The sequence below is a fragment of the Columba livia genome, chromosome 9 (assembly GCF_036013475.1).
Source record: "Columba livia isolate bColLiv1 breed racing homer chromosome 9, bColLiv1.pat.W.v2, whole genome shotgun sequence".
Taxonomy (NCBI): Eukaryota; Metazoa; Chordata; class Aves; order Columbiformes; family Columbidae; genus Columba; species Columba livia.
This window is the reverse complement of record NC_088610.1, coordinates 4,374,062-4,395,704: the sequence shown is the minus strand read 5'-3', so window position 1 is coordinate 4,395,704 and position 21,643 is coordinate 4,374,062. Positions and strand designations below refer to the sequence as shown.

Sequence of the window (21,643 nt, the reverse complement as noted above, 5' to 3'; positions counted from 1 at the left end):
TGTTAATCCTATTTGTAAGATGAAGTGTTCCAAATTTATGTTTTAAAAAAATAAATAAATAAAGGAAGGTATTCAGTTATTTGGTTTTTTTTTTGTTTTTTTTTTTTTTTTTGGCCTTTAGTGAGGGACCAGATTTATTTTTCCTTTTGTTTATAATCTCATTTTGGAATAATCGGCAAGTTGAGGTACTTTCTTTAAATGCTTTGTACAATGTAACTGTTACGCATTTCAGTACATTACTATGGGAGGATCAACTTAAAAAAAAAAAAATAAAGGACTACAAAACTGAAGGGATCTTTTTCCTTATTGTCTTGGTTTTGTCTGGGTCAGGCAAGAATGGTTCATTTTGGGAAGCAAAGACCATGAGGATGTGGGTAACCAGGTGATGGGGCACCGCAAAACATCTTGGACTTGATTGTGCAATTCAGGACCCAATCCAGTGTCTCTCACGTCACTGTTGGAGGGTTTTATATCAATCCTTTAAGCTACAGAACACTACTTTGGAAAAGAGAAATATTGCATTCACTTGACAGGAGGGATGGGTGCAAGGTCACCTTCAAATGTTGTTATGGAGCCTTGAGCTGGTGATGGTCCCGCCTGCAGCTTGTGGGGACAATGTGGCAAAGCAGCAGCTTGGCTGGCTAATAGCAGAACATCGACTCACAGAGAAGATAAAAATCCACGGCTGAGAAGCTGAATTGGCCTGCAACTGCATGAAATGAGCCGCTAGGGTCTGAAAAACAAAAAACAAAAAAAAAAAAAAGAAAATGTTTTAGTTTGAGTGTTCTCTTTGAAATCAGGTCCAAAACACCCCTTCTGAACAATCTGCAGAGCAGTAGGATGTCCAGGAAAATCCAACGTTGGCCCAGGAAATGCACATTTTCCTGCTCTCCCATGTGCACAGAAGTGAGATGGGACCATGGGTCTTTGCAGCGGCTGCACAAGGCTGTCCTTTCCATTTAAGTGACTCAAAAGAGTGAACGTGACAAACTATGGTGTCTGTTTTTGCAGTGGGAGCAAGGATTGCTACCACCAGATGCAAATGTGTTGGCATAAGCAAGCAATGAGGGAATAAAGTGCTGGGAATCAGTAACCCAGGGCAATTAGTACCAAACTGTGTATTAAATGCAGCGCTGTCCCAGTGGGAAAGGCACATTAAGGGAATATGATTTGCAGAAGGTTTGGTTAAAAGTACCTCCTAAAATGGAGGCCTTGGCTCCAGGCCTAAGGCAAGTTGTGCTCATCTCTTAGGCTGTTTCAGTACACTAAGAACTCTTGTAGCCCAACAGATCCTCAAGTTACATTGCAAAATACCCTAAATGTGTCATTCTTGTCTTTAGCCCAGGTACAGTTTGACTTGTTTTATAACCATCATGTTGTAACGGGGGCATAGACAGAGATGAGTCCAGACCCAGAGAGGACAGGCATGGGCTGCCTTTGGTTTGCACTTACAGCTCCTGAGCCTCATGCACAGGTTGATGATAAGCTGAGACCTACAGGATGGTGGTTTTTCATGCAGGAAACCTAAACCACACCTGGAAGAGGAAAAAAAACACCAAATAAACAAAAAAACCCAACATAACAAACAAAACCACAACAAACAACACTCCCTCATGTACATGTTCTTGTGTGTCTTTCAATGGCCTGAGCCAATGGTCAGGTACATGTAGATAATTGCATAAATAGGCTATTATTTTTAGTGCAGTTAAAGTCACCGTGAAACTTGGTTTTAGGTTTCTGCCAAATAAAGAGAACAAATAGATTAATCAAGTCAAGTTTTATCTGCAAACAACTTTCCAGATCATTTTCCCTTTTAATTTGATGCAATGCCAGTTCTTATCAGCTCTGCTCTCACCTGCCCTAGATGAAAGGGGTTTTTGGAGGTGGAGAAAGGGTGGGACAGTTTCTCCTGGGTTTAATGTTCTGGGTTATGGGAGCACACTCCCATCATATAACTGTCAGGAAAAGTACTCCTTGAGCTGAGCTGTAGGGTTAGTTTAACCTGCACATAACCAGGTCTGTTGACCATTGGGGAGTGGTTAACACCATCTCATCAAATCCCTGGGCAGAGGTTTCTTTTCAGAACCTTGAGCTTTGTATTTTCATCTCAAAGTAGCCCACCCAGTGGCACCGCATATGGGGTGCAATGAGCAGAGGGGTGAACACCACAAGGGGTCATTCAACTTGGTGTAGGTGCCTTACCATGACCTTGATTTTCATTGTGTTTTCTCAATGGTAAAGGTATTCACACAGCAAAATAGCTGAAAAACAAACCCAGATTTGGTTAGCCATCTCATCCCCAAAATGAACAAAGAAAACAGGATAATTTTTGTCTTTGTGTCATACCGTCCTTGATGGACCACACAGATGCACTTGTTCAGATGCAGAGTGCTACATGAGGACCAATGGTTCTGGCTTTCTGCCACAGCGATTATATTCAATACTTTTTAAAAAAAACCCCTTCAGTTTATTTCAGCATCATCCTACTGTTCACCTCACTGTAGTAGTTTTCCATAAGTCAACAAGGTCAACAAATCATTTCCATGTGATACAGCAGCCTTACTACACAAAGGAGCTGCATATTACCACCTCAGTTCCTATCTACAGAATCTAACAAAGCAGCAGTATGACAAGATGATTAATCAATATTTCACCCTGGCCTCGATCCCCAATACCACTGTGGGTCCGAGTCACCGTTCCCTTGTCAGCCCTGTTGTTTTACTGAGTTAATAGCCACATTTGTAGAGTAATGGGAGGGGAAGTTGTTGTGAAAGTGGTTGTGAGGCTGTTTTTGCTCAGCAATTCAGTTTGGCCCATCACTCCATGAATGTCTTGAACTTTAAAAAATGTCTGTCAGGTCTCTCTCGCTCAGACATACAGAGAATTGCTGCAAAATGCTGGATGGGTTTGCTGCACTCTGCTGCCTTCCAGCTATATTAAGTCTCATTTGTGGTTTTGCTGGTCAGTCATATAACGGCATGGAAAAGCTAGTTCATTTTAAAGGTGCTTCCAGTAATGATTTAAACAAAACAAAGGCATCCAGCACCAAACAGAAGACCCTTTCTCCATGTCAAAGACCACATACCTTGCCAGGATTCTGGTTACAAGAAAAATGTGTTCTGCAGCCTGGCCAAAACCATCCTCTTTCCCATCCCATTGAAAAGCTATGTAGGTTTTTGAGTATACCTAGTCTCGGCTTCCAATAGCCTGATTAATTCTTCTTTTGTTTCAATACAGAAAATGGTGCCAGCTTTAGGAAAAGATCAGCTTTCCAATTCAGAGTCACTTAATGAAATCTGGGGAGAGACTGAAGACAAGAACATCAAATAAAAAGTAAATAAATAAAATACTGTATTTTTTTTCCTTCCCTCAACTCAGATTCAACTCTTGCTAGAGAAAAACAATTTTCAGCAAAATTTACTATTTTCCCAGAATGGAGAGTTGAATCAGACTAACACTGAAATATTCCCTGAAGAGATGCCCCACTGTCACACCGTCATTTTGGAACTCATGGTATTTCTTGCGAGACTGGAGCCTTTTTCCCAAAAATACTGCCTAAATTTTGTTTGGGACAAGTTACCTCCTCGGTATGACCATAAACCAGACTGAACACAAAACCCTTTGCTGCTGTGTGCTGGAAGTAGAGTCTCCTTTTTTGATCCAGGAATATCCATATTTTAATAGAAATTGATGCTATTTATATCTACAAATCCATTTGGGGATCCTTTACTATGAAAGATTCTGTGGAAATATAAAAATAGTCTTGTATAACTTGCTGGAGAGGAGCTTTAACAGTATCTGCTCCAGCTGTCTGAGTGGAGGGTCTGACAGAAGGCACCTCCAGAAGGCACCCTCCTTTTTCCTGCTTTATTGTAATACTAATTAATTCCAGAAAGGCTAAAGAAATTTGATGAAATTCTACACTTCTAGGAAAAAGTTTTGCCTGGGAGTGTTAAAGCAGGCCTCCCAGCTTGGTAGGGTCTAGTGGGAGAAGAGGGTTAGTGGTCATTTTGATGCTTAAATTATCAGTAATTAAGAAGTTGATTTTCTGGGATTGAAGAAAATTTTAAACAGCTGCTTCTTTCAGGCCTGTACTCCTCATTTTCATTAACATGTGCTAAGGCAATCTGGAAAATATATTTAGATCTATATTATGCTATGTCAAGACCTCAGCATCTGTACCTTGGGGCAGATACATGTGAGATAGCCGAGGGTAGATGTGCCAGCACGCACATGTGGAAGTGTTCAATTTGTAATATGATTATAGCCCCAAAACAAAGCCTGCTTGATACCTGTGGCATATTTGTTTCATGGTAAGCGCAGAAAATTCTCAAAAATCGTGTCATGTTTCGCCTCGCTGGCCAACTCAAACTAGAGAAGTAGCACTTTAATTCCTGGGGAATCTCTTTCAACAGGCGCGTGTCAAGCCCAATTAAGGTCCAGGCAGCCTCGCGCTAATTGGGTTGAGGTATGCAGTGGTGTAACACGGTTATTTAGCAAAGCAGCCCCTTTGTCCAGGCCAGAGCCCACCCTCACATCAGCCAGTCTCTCTTCCCCAGGGCGACCAGCAGAGAAACCCCTTATAGAAAATTGCCTGGAAAAAGTTAGCAATTTGAGTCAAAGTGTTTAACAGCAGTGGATAACACAGCTCAGGGTGCTCAGCCAGCAGCTTACCATGTGGCTTCCTGCATTCAAGTTACCATCATGAGAGATAAAGGTGGTGAGCTGCATCTTCCACCCATGTAAAGCAAGCCGCAGCATCAGCATCCTCCAAAGGTGCTTGCTTGTCTCATCCACAGGTCTTTCTCCGCTCTAAAAATAAAGACTTTTTTCTTACATCAAAGTGTTCATACACTAGAATAGAGAAGAAAAAAAGAAGGTATGAGCTGCTATGTGGAGATGAATCTAAGCACTCAAACCTTCCTGACTTTCAGTGGGACTTACGTGACTCCACATCCATGATGCAGATGAAAGCGAAAAATTGGCAGACAGGTATTAATGATGTTCATTCAAAACTGATTTTTACAAACATTTGAATTATTTAGATCATCCTAATTACAGAACTGGGTGTTTTACTGTAACCAGCTCTTTCATAGAATCACAGAATAGTTTGGTTTGGAAGGGACCTTCAAAGCTCATCCAGTCTAGCCCCTGCCATGAACAGGGCAGGTCAGTTTGCTCAGAGTCCCGTCCAGCCTGGCCTGGGATGCCTCCAGGAACGGTTCATCTACCACGTCCCTGGGGAACCTGGGCCAGTGTTTCACCACCCTTGTAAAAAAATTTCTTATATCTAGTCTGAATCTCTCCTCTTTTAGTTTAAAACCATTACCCCTCATCCTGTCACAACAGCTCCTGCTAAAAAGTCTGTCCCTTTCCCTTTCTTGCCTGTTGGGCACCCATTTGCTGGTGTGTCTTCTCTTGAACTAATTTGTAGTCTGAGCAAGGCCAGCGATCTTTTCTAGCACCCAGCCTCTGCTGCCTCATGTCTTAAAGGAGGAGAATCTTCATCATCCTCAGACCAACATGAATCCCTGCACGCTGACACGTGCCTACCCTTTCTCAGGAGGAAACTCCCAGATACATGAAGTGCAGTCAGCTGCAATCACAACTGTGTAATAAAGATTTAGTTCAGAAGGATCCACAGACCCTCTGCTCTGTGTAACCACAAGCCACAAAACACCTTGCAATCCACTGTAACGAAGTAAAGAACTATATTACAGACCTATATTACATTTAGACTTGATTCCCTGGTACTCTTTTTGGACGCAGCTCTGCTGTTTTTATTACTTAAGAGCTATTAAAATCTTAACCACTGAATGGAGCAACTCATGCCAGTTTTACACTCGTCCATAAAAACTTTGAATGGGAGATCAAGAGCTACTTTTTGGAACTAACACCCCGTCAGCTGAGGAATGCCAGAATGAGGTCTGGATTTGTCCCTGTCTCGGCTGAGCATACAGACCAGGCTGAGAGATGCTGAAATGCAGGAGCATGACTTGTAACCCAATTTTCCCCATGCTTTTCTTCTAAGGAAGGACAGAGAGCGGGAAGCCACGGTGACCTCTCCTTCCTTCTTGTGTCAGTCATAAGCCAAGCTCTGCACTTACCACTCTCTGCTAGCTTAGGAAGGAACAAAGTTGGAAGGAAGGTCACTGTGTGAAGAAATAAGGAGAACAGGACCAGAGATGGTGCTAAATTCACCCCAGAAAACCTCAACAAAAATCCTGAACCATGTTAAATTCGGCTTGGTGCTGGGGGAGGAGAGGAATGCATGGGTAACCAGCAGGATGGCACAGAGGATGTCGGACCAGCTTGGTCATCCCTCTAGAAAAATACCCCCTGAAGCACAAGTGCAAAAACCAGAACAACCTGCCATGGTGTAATGGAAATGGCACCAGCCACAAACTTCTATAAGGGAACTCCCTATTTTGTTCTCTACGTTGCTCAGATACTGGTGGTGTGTGTAACACAGAAGCCAGCTTACAGCCTCTCATTATTTTCACTTTTTCTTATTATAGAGTAAAAAAATCTGGCTTTCTCAGCTCACCACCAGTTCCAAAGCACAACTTCCTCCTCCTCCACTCTGCCACTGAATTTTTACTATTTCCTCTGTGGGAAATGTCAGAATTCTCATCAGGGTGTGGGTTTCTGCTCTAATACAGCTCTGCCAGGGGTGTCTCAGGGCAATACCTTCCCCCTGGAAAAGAAATTCTAGCTACTGTCTACATAGAAGAATGAGAAAAATAAACTAAAAAAAACCTAAAAAACAAACAAACAAACCCCAAATAAACAAACAAAAAACAACACAGAAACCCCATAGCATTTTTTTTTCCCAAACCTGAGGAACCAGCCTCATAAATTATCCATTATAATGTTTCATCATTTCAGTCGAAACAATGACCCCGGTACATTTTCTTTTAAACTTTGTTTCCCAGTCCAAGTGGCCACCTACTTTGTTGTCCGAATTTCTCGTGCAGTTCGAATCCTACAATGTGTAATCTCAGTAGGGTTATCAGTTATGTCATGCATTATACAGCCTCCAATCAGCGTAGTGGGAAACAACATTTTCATTTAATACCAGGAGAAACAGTGGAAGTCAGCGATTGATACCAACACAATGATGGGAAAAAGTGTCCAGAGGTGCTACTCACATAATCTCACTTTACAACATCTTGAAAATTCAATAGAAAGGACTTTGCTAACAATACCAGAATGACATACCACTGATTATTGTTCCTAAAGCTCTTAACAATAAGAAAGCTCTCTAAATATATCTCAACAAAAAACATATAACAGTTTGTTTCTCCTTTTTTTTTTTCCCTCAAAGCACATAGTATTAGTCAACAATTGCTGTGTGGTGTGAGCCCATTAGAACTGTTGGCTGGTCATGTTCTGGGAAATGAGCTCTTGAAAGATCTTTTATTTCTTTTTTAAACATGTCTAACAATTGTGTCTTAAAACAATCCTGGAAGCGTTTAGTATCTGCAAACTGCAAGGACCCGCTCAGACTTATTTTCTTAAGACAGAAGAAAGAGCTACTTACCTCTGCATTTTATTCACTCACTTGGAATTTGAGCTGTGAGAAGCAATTTTTAGCTCAGAGAAGAAATGAGAACCTTTTTAAGGACCAACAGTTTCTGGTTAAGCCTTTGGTCTCAGCAGGGTTGGGTGAGTTCTCCAAAGTCCCTATCTTAACGTGGCTGTAAGAAAGGGTTAAAATACAATTAAACACTAAATACATCATGACATTTCCTTCAAAAGCAAAGCAGAAATAGACTTATTTACTGCTAAAGCCATACTTTAGAGGTTGAGCTAGTAACCACTTAGTAGTGTCTACTACAGAGAAGCCCTGTAAGTAATTAATTGCTCAGCACCCTCCAGGAGCAGCACCCACCTTTGGGGCTGTTCCCAACACCAAAGTGGACAAATGAAGCCACATATGGTAGTAAAATCTTTCACTGGCTTTGCAGCATCAGGCCTATAACTACATGTCATTAATTACATTTATCGTACAGCACTTTTGGTGTGTATGGCCATCTAGAAACCGGTTGGTGATGATTAAATAATAATGTAAATTCCTTTGATATTGTTTACATTTCAAAAGCAAACCGAACTCTTATATGTCGCACAAATCTCCACTGCATTTATAGCATGAAAAGGCCAATGAAAGATCCCTAAAAATCATTAACTGAAGTAAACATTGAATCACGTTACAGAGTCAACAGAGAGAAGTTTTGAATGAAATAAATGTGTCGTGCTTGAGGATATCGAGTGAAATATCCACTGGATTTTCTTTTATTACATGCTTTTAATCTCTTTGTTTATTATTGAAGTGGTTAATAAGCAATTCCTAAAACAGATCCAGAAGGTGTCTTTAACAGCCTGACTGTCAGCCCACACCATCAAGCTACGTTTTCCACCAGCCCTTTGCAATCCTAGCTTGGTTTCACCTTAAACACTTTTTGCAATGATTATTTTTGTTCCCTGAACTTAGACATCAACTGTATAGATTGAGTTAAGATTTGTTTGCCGTCGATATAAACAGCATTTACTGGGTACAAGATATATCAGAGGGAATAATTTTAACTTCTGAAAACATTTTAGAATGATCAAATGAACGGAGTGAGAAAACATTGTGAAAACCTGACTTGAGCACTGGCCGCCTGGCACGGCTTTCCCTGCGCCATCCCCACACTACATTTATTTAGAGAAATAGACCCATTATGTACTTCACTTGGAGGTTTTTTTTCCCTCTCACTGAACACCACCGGAGTCCTTCAAAGCACCTTCTGGTACACTTTGTGGCACCTGGTGTTGAACCAACCACCCAACCTCTGCCAGTTGAAGATAATATCTAATACTAAATAAAAAGGTTTAAATAAGTATTTATTAAGTATTAAGCAAGATTTTGTTTTCTTATCCTTTCTCTATTATTTAAGTATAGACTTAATTAGTGGTATCACTCCATTCAGTAACCTGAAGGAAGCATCAGCTAAATTAAAGGCAAGACTGGACATAATCCTGGATTTGACATGGTTTCAAATGTGGTTCTTTTTCACTCCTTCCTGTTATTATATACTTACAAAACTTATATAAGAGTATTGCATATAGCAATAAGCACTTATATATAAGTATTGCATATAATTGTATATATACTTCAGCAGTTTGGAGTTAGTTTATTGCTTGCCAAACTGATGGCGGCAATCACAATGGCTGTGATTTATCCTGGGAATAAGGAGATGCTTTCAAATTACTACTGGGTGAAAGGTGAGGGGGTCCATGGTCCTGAGCCCGGGTGGGGTGTGGGTCCTACACTGGGGTCAGCACAGGCCAACATGTGGCCAAGCTGGTGGTTGTTGTTGTTGTTGGTTGGGTTTGAAGTCAAGTCATAGGAAACTGATTGAATGGCTGGAGCCAGAGAGTCTCTGTGAGGGGCAGCTCAATACAAAAAAGCAGTCAGGGCTGTATGTGTGTTTAATTACTTTGTTGTGTTTTTTTAATTTTTTTTTTTTTTTTTTTTTTTTTTTTTTTTTTTCTGTTCCCTGTTGAAAGGCTCCAACTCGACAGTACCAGGGAGCCGGGCTGATGTTTCCAGAGGCTCCCCAATTGGAGCTGGGTACCTTTGAGAACGTGGGACAAAGCACCAAATTCCCTTTAAAACTCTTCGGCTGTATGCACCTTCTCCCTCTTCCTCCCAACTGGAGGCTTTTTCAAGCAAAAAAAATCTCTCCTCCAGGGAATAAGCCCTGACTCAGAGAAACTTGAACAGCTGAAAGCAAAGAGCCAAAGTGCTTATGCTGAGGGTATTTACTGAGCCATGCAGGGCATCTGGGGGAACACCGATCCCAAGTCACTGCCACAGAGCTGGGACACGCTTCTGAAGGTGTGGAAGTCACCTCTGGCTGTGGGATGGGATCAAACCCAGGAGATCACAGCTCTCAGCCGGGCATGCTGCCTCGGACCCACGCTGCAGCCTGAGAGCTACTCTTACATGCCTGTGAAAATATGTACCCTAGTGACCACACCATAAACATGGACCTCGTGAAAAACATGATTCATATGCTTTAGGAGCAGAGATTTCTGCCTTTTTTTTTTTTTAATAGTATCTGGCATGTTGGAAAGTAGTGTCCAGGAACGCTAAGCCTCTATGTAAATGATTTTCCATTATTTATTATATTTGTATCTTCTTTTTACAGCTCCTCCCAAGCCTTAGAGTAAAAAACTGGCATGAAATCTTTGAAAACAAAGACAACACCTTACCTGAGGTTTAATGTCTGCTGGGGGTGCTGTGATTCCCCACGGGAGCATCATGACCGTGCCCGGGTGATGGGCGATGGACGGGCTGTCCCTGCCTCCCCGCAGACCGCCTCCTCGTCTGCACACGACATTTCTTGTCTGTATCAATGTATCTAACATGTGAGAAATAAAGTGCGGAAAACTTATTTCAGCTGTATTTCCCAGGCAGGCTCTTTGATCAGCTCATGCCTGAGTATTATTCAGCACACAGGAAAATGAACAACGTAGGTAAAGAGCCAGCTGCTGCTAAACGGCTGTCAACATTGCCAGCAGTCATCAGGCAGCCTTTGCCTTTGAACAAGAATATCATAAGCCGGGGGACAAACTTCCCAGCGCCAGGGCAATATTTCACAGCTACTGCCCCAATTTACCAATCCACAGCTAAACCTCGCAGCAACTTGCGACTCAAAACAAGCAGCGAGGGTTTAGTTAACCCTGGCTTGCATTCTTGACTCCAATTTTGCTTAAGGAGCATAAAGCGAGGAGGGAATCCTGCGAAGGATTTCTCTTCACTTTGTCGGTGATTTATTTTCCTTTGCAGAGCAGCTCAAAGGCCTCCCAGCCCTAATTGCCGGCTGCTCTCTTGTGGCTGCTCGGAGAAGTGCTCACAGTCCCTCCTCCAGTCAGACCAGACTTTCTTCAAAACAAATTAAAAGAAAAGGGCTCATCGCCAACTGGAAATAACTCTGGATGACTGCAAAGTCCTCTGTAAGAGGATTTCTAAATGTTATCGGGACTCTTTACAACCCAGTACACAATCACTGGGCTACTGCAGCTCCTTGCTGGGCAGATACAAGCAGGAGCTTAACCAGGTCTTGCTGGGCAGAGGTATCAGTGATGACCTCCTTGTGCTGGCAGCAAGTTCCTGTTCATTAGCTCGTAGCTACTACAGCAATTTTGAAACTCCACTTTACCTTCTTTTTCTTTTTCTTTTTAATTCCAGTTATGCCAAGTATAAGAAATAAAGTACACATTAGTGTGCAGAGCATTATACATGAGCCAGACCTGAGCAGTGTGGAAAGGCTGTCTTGATTCATTGCACTTATATGATTTTGGCTGCAGTAAATTCACTCTCCTGCTACAGCGTGCAATTTGAGGGTTTATTGAGTACTGGCACAAACAGAGAAGAATCATCAAAGTCTCGATAATTGCAGGGCTTTTGTTTGCTTCCACTGTCATTGCTTTACCAGCTATTGTCTTGCTGCTTGGGAAAGCACTGCCAAATACCTCTCATAAGAAATAAAATATTAAAAAAGTAAATTTTATTCCTCCTCCTATTTATTTTCCTTGTGGTAGGACTTACTCTTCTGTATGATTCTTTACAGTCCCCAGGAAGTTTTGGTTTCTCCTCCTATTTCACTATCCTTTTATCCAGCGCTGTCTCTGAAAACTCTTATAGACGATCTGGCACTTTTTTCATTAGCACCCAAACTCTTGGTCCCTTGGAAAACTAACACCTCTTCTTCAGCAGCAGGAGTCTGGTCTGTGCAGTCCCTGGAGAAGCTTTCTGTTCACCTCAGCAGGCACTAGACTGACCACTGGGAGAACATTTTCCCTCCTCAGCCTTCGCCTACCATTTGTCTTCCCTGCTATCCCCACATTTCAGTTCCCCTAAAAATCACCCGAAGATCATTGGCTACTTCAGAAAAGACAACTACTCCATCGCAGTCGAAATCTGAGCTCGCACATATGGTTGAAGTTAAGCTAAGGTCTTCTTCCCAGAAATGCTTTGTGAAGTTCTTCTCCGGGCAAGTCTTTTCCAGTAAGATAGTGTCTCCTCGCCTGCTATTTTGCTTAGTCTCACTTTCTTTTATCTTCCTTGTCGAACTTCAATGTCGCCATTCACTGCTAGCAGATGTGGTTTGGGATTCCTACATTCTTTTATGCCTTTATTTCAGTGCTTTCATCACAGCTTCTCTTTCAGCTAGGTGAATCAAAGGCCTTTCCATAGTCCAGTCAATGCAAGCTATACATGATGGCTTGTTTTATTTGGCAATCTTCTCCAGTATGTGATTCATTGTCTGCAGGTGATTCATAGTTAGGAAATTACTCCTGAACCCTGCCAGTGCTTGTGGTTGATTAAAGTTCAGAAGTCCCTGTAGTCTGTTCACCAGCGCGTTTTTGTCAACTCAAATATTTGTGTGCAGTAAAGAACAGTAAAAAGTGGATGTGCTATTGACATGAGCAATTTACTTGAATGTTTGCATCTTTAGAAAGTTCTACCAGAATTTCTAGAACTGGCATGAAACTGTTTCACAATGTCTGACTAAATGAATCACGTTTTACAAATAAATATCTGTCAAATTGTTCAATTACTTGAGATCCAGTCATTAAGCAATAAAATAAAGCAGTAAATAGGAGACATCTGCTGCAAAGTGCTACAGAAACTTAAGCATCTTTCTCAAGTTACCTTCTTTGCATTTCAGTATAATGATTCACCAGAAATGTCTTACCCAAGGCAATCAAACACCAGAAAATTGTCCTCTGCAAAATAATATTGGCATAACATGGTACCTTACCCAAAGCTAATACAGCTTAGCATCTCGGTGAACGCTGCCTGAGAACAAAGAGGAGAAGGCTGATCAATTGACGTGCTGCGGCTTTACTAGGTGAGATCAGATGGTTCAGGATACTGAAACCTTGAAAGAAAAAAATAGCATTGGAAGTCATTGCTTCTGATCTTGACATGATCTTTTAAAGACGTAAATGCTGCCCTTACTTTGAAAGATAATATTTCCCATAATGGCTGAGAGAGAACCCAACTTTCTCTTTACATCAGAGGTGCTTGTAGGAATAACATTAAAATTCAAGGCACGGATGGTCAAGGGGTTTAAACACTGAGTCTCTAAGGACCTGGTCAAATCCATTGCAGCAGTAACTTAATACCCGAGGTTGGCAACTTCTAGGTAACTGTTGTCAGACCAAAGGGGAAAAAACACCTCATTTTGGTCGGGCACATCTGCACATCAGGACTAGAACTTCCCCCTGAGGGATGAGGGGCTTTTTGACAGCAGCACCCTACAGTGTTAACCCAAAAAACGTTATTTCCAAGAACACAAATTAATTAAAATACCTTTTGGAAGGGCAATCAGATAAGAGCAAATTTAAGGAGTTGTAGCCTCTTCCCTTTGCTTTCAGCAGCTCAGGCTCGTTGCTTCATCTAGAGTGTCAGTTTGCAGGGCACTGTTTGATTCACATTTCACTGAAAAAGAAAATATTTTTAAAACTTATCTTGATAGTTATAGAATTTCCTGTGAAAGATCCATTTTTCCTGCCAAAAGATTCCTACAATTCTCAAGTAGCACTTCAAAAACGGTAAAGCTGGAATGACACTTGCATATTTTACTGGTAATGGAGCATAGTGAAAACAGAAATGGAAAGAATACTCAAGTATCCAAAGCTGCATTATCACAGAAGCATCAGCTTCTTTCAGACCTTTCGCTATATAACATTTCAGCACCAGCAGCTCTACCTATAACTTGGCTCATGGATTTTGTTTAAAATTGGAATTACACGTATTAAACCCACACTGTAGGAAGGTTTCTGTATACAATTCAAAATCTTTTTCTAAATAGAAACCCTGTAACTTCTCTGTGCTTTATGTTGCGACAATTTCTCTATACATAGCTCCACTTACACGTTTGTGTGGGTTTTGCTGCAAGTGAGGTTTCCAATATCTGTTTAGTGATTTTAGTTATTTTCCACAGCTTTCACAAACCTGAGAAGCTCCAGCAAGTGCAGTGTGTGTTTTAAATCTTCTCCCAATATACTTGTTTAGACAAATATTTTTGCTGAGTTCAATTTCTCCCAAGGGAATTTATTTTAGAAAACAAGTGGTTAAAAAAACCCCAAACAAAACTCCTCCAGGATTTGACTGAGTATAAATGGCAGCAATTTACTAAGAACATTGAAACATCATGAAATGCAAAATTGGATTAAAAAAATAAATAATCCTTAAAACAGAACATTAAGACCTCAGTTTTCCATCTCATGCAAGAAATTGCATCCAGTGCAACTCAAATAAAGACGTTCAACAACCAGGAGCTGAACGCTTGACTTGTAGCCACCCTTTAAACCTGTCTCAGAAGACACAGAAATGCTCCCGCTTGGGCAAGACTTTCCAAAAGCCATCAGCTCCTTTCTGCCGGCTGCCACGTGTGTTTGCAAGTCTCGCTGGCTCAGCAAACCTTCAGGTTAGATTTGTCCACTGAGATCAGCCTACGACGCTCCTCTTTTATGAAAAACTACAAGCAATGACAATGAATTTGGCATTTCATTCATACGCAGCACTCAGCTTTGAATTTCTGCCTCATTTAGCCAAAGATATTTGGCTTGGTCACTCTTCCTCTTCGATAGCTTAGATATTGGTGCACTTCGCCTTTATGCAACATGTGCTTTTTATTTTAGGCTAAGCAAAAAATATGGCATGACACTAGGGAAAATATATTCCCTCACATCCCAGGATAAAAAGAATAGTAGTCGATTCAAATTGGTGTCCACTCTTCCATGACAAGTGCATGCACATTTAGCTGAGAAATGTATTTATTTCCAGTGTTTCTCTATGGTTCAAATGTCAAGAGGACAAAATCCACCATGAGTGGCAGAAGGGCTTCCATGAGGAGCTCTGCCTTTGGCTGATCTACTCTATTTCTCGACTACCTTTTAGTTAACCTGAAAATGTCCAGAACAGCAAATGTGTCTTCAAAGCAGGACTCCAAAGTCAAAGCACACACATGGATAAAACACAAAATCAGTGTGATTTTGCTTTTCTTTTCCTGAAAGAAAAAGCAGTGTTACCAGAAATCTCTACTGTTTCTAGTTGTAACATACAGACTCATCACACAGAGGGGAGAGATTTTCTGAAATAAACCCCCATGATTGCATATCATACTCAATCACACACAAGGAGAAGCGAATGGAACTGCACATGCAGACAAACACTCCTAGAGCTGATGTCCATGTGTGTCCCCATTGTCAAAAGACAATGGGGAGGTTAACAGCATCGGGAGCTGACTGGTCCCACTGACACATTTTTAGGATGTATAAAATCAGTTTGAAAAAACCAATGAGCATGAAGCACTAATATGGTGAGACCCTTTTCTTGACAGCCTGGCAAGACTCTGGAAACAACAACCCTTCAGAATCGTTTAAAAATGCTGCCCCATCTGTAAACATGAGAAGCATCCTTAATGTAAACAGCGTCCCTTGCTCTGAAAGTGCGAGGAGAACTGAGCAGGAAGCAAGGCAGCAGAAGGAAGAATAAATCAAGGACAGACTTTTATGAAACAAGACATCTTGGTCCTTACGCATATACTCACACACCAAAATCGCTTATTAACTCCACATGGATCGAGCAAACTCTGGAAAAGAGAGCCTAAAGAGATGAGGAACATGAAAGGAGCATCCAGAAACAGATGGGACATAACGTTTTCAATAAACCCGAACATAGATGGGAATCTCACATAGCAGCAGCTAAACTGCCTCGTGCTGTGAGCCCATCAAATTTCACAAGCTTAACAACATTGGACTCAGCCTTTACATGTGGATGAGAATTTGCAGAGGATAAATCTAGCATGTTATTGGAAGCTGATGAGCTGTGTGGTTCAGCAGCAGGGATGCTCCCTCCAGGTTAATACAAGGAACCCATGTAGCAGGTCACTGGAAGCAGCAGCTTCAAAATGCGCTTTGCAAGTGAGAGTATAATAATTCATCAAGGTATCTTGCCTAGTCTATGGTTAATTAACAGATTTGACAATTCCCTTTCCCATTCTCTAAATTGTCACTGGGCCAGAAATTCTTGCTCTAAGCCTGGTTCTGGACCTCACTTTTAAATAAAATTTAAAAATCCCCAAAGTCTGGTAGTATTCTATAGTTATTATCTGGATTATAGAAAGACCAACAGGTCCAAAAATAATACCAGTGCCAATACGTTCTGCTCGGTTCAAATACATGGTAATTCTTCTAGCCTTGAAGAATTCACAGTAAAAATAGACAGAAATGATCATAAATTCAAACACAGATAAATCACGATTTAAAGAATAACCCCCCAACGCCTTGATAACTCACACGCTCTCCTGTTCATGCTGACCATTCATCCCAGGCCTCCAAACACCTCCTAATGACCACCAAAGGTTGTTTTTTGATCAAGAGCTGCTGTAGTACTGATGAACACAAGTATTTTCCAAGACAGGGAAGCAAAGTAATCTTGACTGCAGAAAAAAAATGCCCCAAGATGCAATCAGATATCCCATTAAAAAGCTTTGTGTATCTTCAGATCTGATGAGATACTAATAGCCACCAATTACACCTGACACAACAGATAATAAAAATCTACAGCTGTCTCTAATATGTAACAGTGCCTACAACTTAATTACCTTAATCACATTCACCCTTACTGTGAGGCAGGCAGTTCATGACTAATCATTCCACCTCCATCAAGCATTTGATAAAAAGCACCTTTGAGGAAAACCTGCACTTTACAAGAATGCTCTATTAGGTTATGGATTAAGAAAGGAAATTAGTACCTAAGGTCAAATTGTTTTGATACTATTTACATTGGAAAGGGGGTCCCTGATTTATATCTCTATAAATATTATCTTCTCACTAGGTGCCAGCTGCCAACGCTGGGCCAGGCTGGATTGTGTAGAGTATAAATCGGGACAGAACATGGTTTGTCCTCTGTGTCTGAGGCTGATGATTTCACTTGAAGGGCAGGTCCCTATGGGACAACACGGTATGGTGGCGTGACCTCCCCAGGAGCCATCCCTGGTGATGTGGGTGGAGGTGGAGGCTCTACCACAAGATCCTTCATTTCTGGCTCCAGGAAATTCAAGGAAGATATGAGCCAAGAAATGAGCATCACTGGCACAGAAGATGGGACACATATTTATACACACACATATATATACTGGCTGTCCCATTCAGATCAACAGTGGACATGAATTAAGGGATATCTCAGTAATTTGTAAGCACTCCTTTAAGTGGGAGCAACAGCCACCTGTCTGACTTGGGGTAGGATCTATTTAGAAGGCACTGCTCCCTTTCCCCCAAGTCCATACAAATGAGGCTGTGCCCAGGAAGATGGATTTTCTCCAGCCCTTACCGTGAAGTCCTGAAAACATCTCACAGATGGGGTTCACAGATGGGGTTGCTTCTGCCTTTCTATCTCTTTCTGTGCCATGAGGTCAGTCCCAATGGGTGAGCAGGAGACAAGTGGTGCTGGGCATCCTGCTCCAAAAGCTCTTCAGGAGCCACATCGTCACCCTGCATCTTTCTGGTGGTTGGATTCAATGATCTTAAAGGTCTTTTCTAAGCTAAATGATTCTGTGACTCTAAGGCAATGTTGGTGATTTTGTTGTGATTTCAGGCAGTCCTGACCTATTTGATATCAAAAGGGTGATGCCATAGCAAAGATCCCCACGTTCAAATCAAAGCTGAGCTGCTGCCATGGTGGATTCCCAGCAGGGACAGTGCTTGGGTCACCAAGCCACCTCCAAGGACTTGATTTGAGAAGTGCCTTGTTTAAATCATTGGAGGCTACGTAGTGCACAGCAATTTGCAGGAGACGTTTGGAAGAAAACATAAATTCTTTTCTCCATGTTTCTGGAAAAGGCCTGTGCCGCTTAAACCCGGGGATGTTTTTGTCAAAGGATGGCACAGCAGAAATATTTCAAAGAGGAAATTTGGATTGCTACATACGGCATTTTTCTTCTAGTCCAAATGTTAGCAGGATTTATGGTAAGATTTTGCCTTCAACTATTGCTACCACAATTACTAGTTCTACGCAGTCATCAAATACTGTTTTTTTGGAAGAGGTAAGAACCTTTCATAGTAAATAAATATAAGTATCCTCATTTTACTATTGGAGAAAGAGAGCAAAAACTTTAGATGTTCCCGAGATCCCAGTCTGTAAAATGTGCACACTGGAAAACCACAACGCTCAGGGTAAAAAAAAAGATACAGGGCCTAAGAAAGCTTCAACTGTTTTATAGAAACATTTACGCACATCAAAACATTTAATCCCAGGCCAGTGCCACTGCAGGTAGCTACTAATTGAAATCTGGTGTGTTGTGGCTACTGTCTTTAAAACTCTGGCAAGCATGTGTTTTATTTCTCTTCAGTATTTTTCTTCTAGCTTCTGAGCTTGTCTGATGATATTTTAAAAATTTAGTTTTATGCTTAAAGATTGAGTTTAATAAGCTTGTATCATATATAAAGAGATTATAACTTATTATTTAAAAAGATTCCTGACAAGATGTCTACAAGAAACATGACCCAAACCACACCGCCTTGTAATAATACCTCTTAAAAATTCCTGACCTCCCACTAAACGCTCCTGCAGACTTCTCTGCTTCAGTCTTCACTGAGTATCTCATATATGTCCCCTATAACATTACACAGGAGGAAATGAAACGGGAAAGTCTTCAGCTCAGACAGACAAACGACGGCAATTATCTAGCACCGTGTTGTTTTTTCTTAATACTGACAAAATGCACTTCTGGCGGTGAAGGGCTGGAGGCTCACACAAACAGTTTTGGGTCCCCTGCGACACTTGGTGCATTGTCCCTCTTCTGAAAAATAAGTCATGAAGAATATGGTGCACTGGAAAAATAAAGATGACAAGGGCTGCTTCTATGCATGCAGGGTGCAGTAGGTACAGACCTGAGAAGTAAAGCCAGGAGAAGTACAGGTGTGAGAGGTCCAGGAGTGAGAATTACAGGCATGAACATGAGGAACACAGTCCAGCCTGGCTTACGTGGCTTTGGTGCTCTTATACCCACCCCCAGGCTCGGCCCAGGAGTGATGCTCCCCACATTGTGCCCCAGCAGGACTTCTCAGGGGCTCATTATTATTATTATTATTAATTCCTCGTGAGAGGGGTTTGTAACCTTAGGACCATCACTTTAAGAGAGCTTTTGTGTGAGCTCGGTCCACAGCACGATCACTAATAGGTAGAACTACTCTGGGATTTTAAAGCTTTCAACGAGACTTGTCTAGACTGGAATTTAGTGGTAATACAATGAAATCATGCTGGAAAAGAAAAAAAGGAAAAAAAAAAAAAATTTTAATTACCTTTTGAAGCCCCTTCTCCCCTGTAGAGGTCAGACCATGATCTAATTTAAATCCGTGCACATCAGGTGTTGCTCCACTGAAGTAGCAGCAGTATAAAGGTCAAAGGGATCATAGGGTCAATCTATAAGACGAGCTAAAGTCTAGTCTATAGTACAGCTGTATTTGCAATAATTGTGGGGTTTTTTTGATTTCTTGCCATGAAGTTCACCAAAGGAGCCCCACAGCATGAGCTGGTGACTCAGGACCTCATGGGAAATGCCCAGGATGCAGACGTTGGGTATAAACCTTCCAGGGATACACAGATATATTTTCCCTGTGTGGTCCCCACAGTCATCTCCTCACCCTCACCACTGCCCCACAGACCCACAGTGTGGAGCAAAGGCCAACAACAGCTTTGCTGAAGGCAGATGCCAACGGGCTCCCACCAGTGACCAAAAGGAGGGATTTGCGGACATTTGAGGTGGCACCAACCTGGTGTCCGTTTCACCTCTGAAATGAGCTCATGATGAGTAGGCCAGAGTGGGCGAGAGCTGGTCTGTAAGTATTTCTCCCATATTGTCCCATTTATTGTCTCTCTTTTATACTGGATTGCCTGTCTCGATGGCGTTGCTTTGCTCCTTGTGCTTTTGCAGCCCTTCACATCAGCTGCATCTCCCATGCTTGATACTCTTTCCCTAGATAATTAAACCTTCATTTGTTGCTTCCTTGCAACTCCAGATTTTAAAACTATACATCTTTTTTTTCCCTGTTAGGTTAGGATCGCTTCCAACTTCCAATCCCCAATTTAGATTACACGCTCAGAAACTAGCTCCAAACATTTACTGCGTTTGAAGGTCACAGTGCTATTGATTGATTTCCAGTTATAATGTATGTTGTCCTAACATGAGTTAAAAACATTCTGGGCTAAATCCAAAAATGCTGGGATCAAAGCATCTGGACTTGTTGCTTTCATGTTTGGCACATAAAGGGGCTGGCAGTCACCAATGTGGTCTTGGCTGGGCTATAGTTGTTTTCATTCTCTGATGTGAAACAGTTGGGAATCACAGACCCTCCAACAGTTATAGTGGACTAAATAAAAATTGGCTTAATAACCTGCCAAGCATTTGAAAGTGCCAGTCTCCACAGTTTTTCACAACTTATTGGCTATGGCATGTTTCTCTTTTCATTTCTCTTGTGTGCTTTTTTTTTTTCTTTCTCTCTCTCTTTTATTTTTCTTTTTTTTTAAAAAGACTTTTCTATAAAATTGGACTTTTTCAGTTGAGTGTTTAAAATGGGTAAACTCTTCATCTCGTCAGACTCAATTTATCATCTTTGATTTGACTTCACTCATTCCTTTGGCTTCTCCATCTGATTTTTTAATTTTTGGGGAAAAAAAATTATAAAAACATTTTCCCTATCTAACTTATCACATAAGAAAATAAACAAGGGCCGATTCCTTGGCTAATGTGCTTTAAAGATATCCCAGCACTGCATCTGCACATCAGCTTTTCACTTTCAAATTCACTTTAAACAGATTATTCCTAAAGTTTTCTTTTATTAGTCTCCCTAAAAGGCTTCTATTTATATTTGCTGTTTATAAAATAGCATCCAGAGGCCATTGTGCAATGGGCTGCACATAGTCTAAAGCCATCAAGCCCTCGAGACAAACAATGGAAATACTTTGCAGATGGGAGCTGTTGTGCAGATGGCGTACGGGGGCAGGAGAGACGTGAAGGTTGGAGAGAGGGAGAATTATGGATCTTGGCCATGGTTGCAAAAGAAGCCAGTGGCAGAGCCAGGCACTTAACCCATGTTCCCATCCAATTGCTTCCCTATTAATTAATTTTCCTCTCACATCCTTTTAGAAGACACATTATAACTTTTACCCCCTTCTCTCATGTTCCTAAAAAAAATAAAGCACTGACATTTTTCAGTCACTTTGGTTAATTTCAAGGAATGTTGTGTTGGCTTTGGGAGTGATGCTTTGGAGCAGATACAGGGCTGCCCGTGGAGAGGGCATCCTAGGGTAGCACCAGGAAGGTCAATACCTCTGGAGTCAAAGAGTTGCTCCCATTATTTCCAGCCAGCAACAGCATCTCATTGCACATTCGGCTGAGCTTCACGCTCAGACAAGTTTTAGTGTAGCCTATCGGTCAGAGAGAGCAATGCTGCTCCTTTTCTTCCCATTCTTGACAGCTAATCCACAGAAAAAGTTAATTTATCGTGGCCCCATCAGTGGTTCAGCCTCGCACTAGACCTCGGCGTTCAAGATTGATGCGATGAATGTTCTTTGCTC

General features: G+C 41.5%; 1 long non-coding RNA gene across 2 annotated transcripts; it reads right to left on the bottom strand.

Moving 5' to 3' along the window:
• Nucleotides 1-76: 76 nt before the first annotated feature.
• LOC110355218 (uncharacterized) lies at nt 77-13,501 on the bottom strand. Of its 2 annotated transcripts, none has more exons than XR_010474612.1 (9): nt 13,370-13,501; nt 12,816-12,935; nt 10,261-10,409; nt 7,544-7,700; nt 4,675-4,854; nt 3,086-3,307; nt 2,203-2,261; nt 1,453-1,535; nt 77-733 (listed from the first exon to the last, which is right to left on the bottom strand). It is a non-coding gene; the product is annotated as an uncharacterized LOC110355218 (long non-coding RNA). The 2 variants fall into 2 exon arrangements; XR_002407723.2 differs by having other exon boundaries at nt 3,187-3,307.
• Between the last annotated feature and the right edge of the window lie 8,142 nt (nt 13,502-21,643).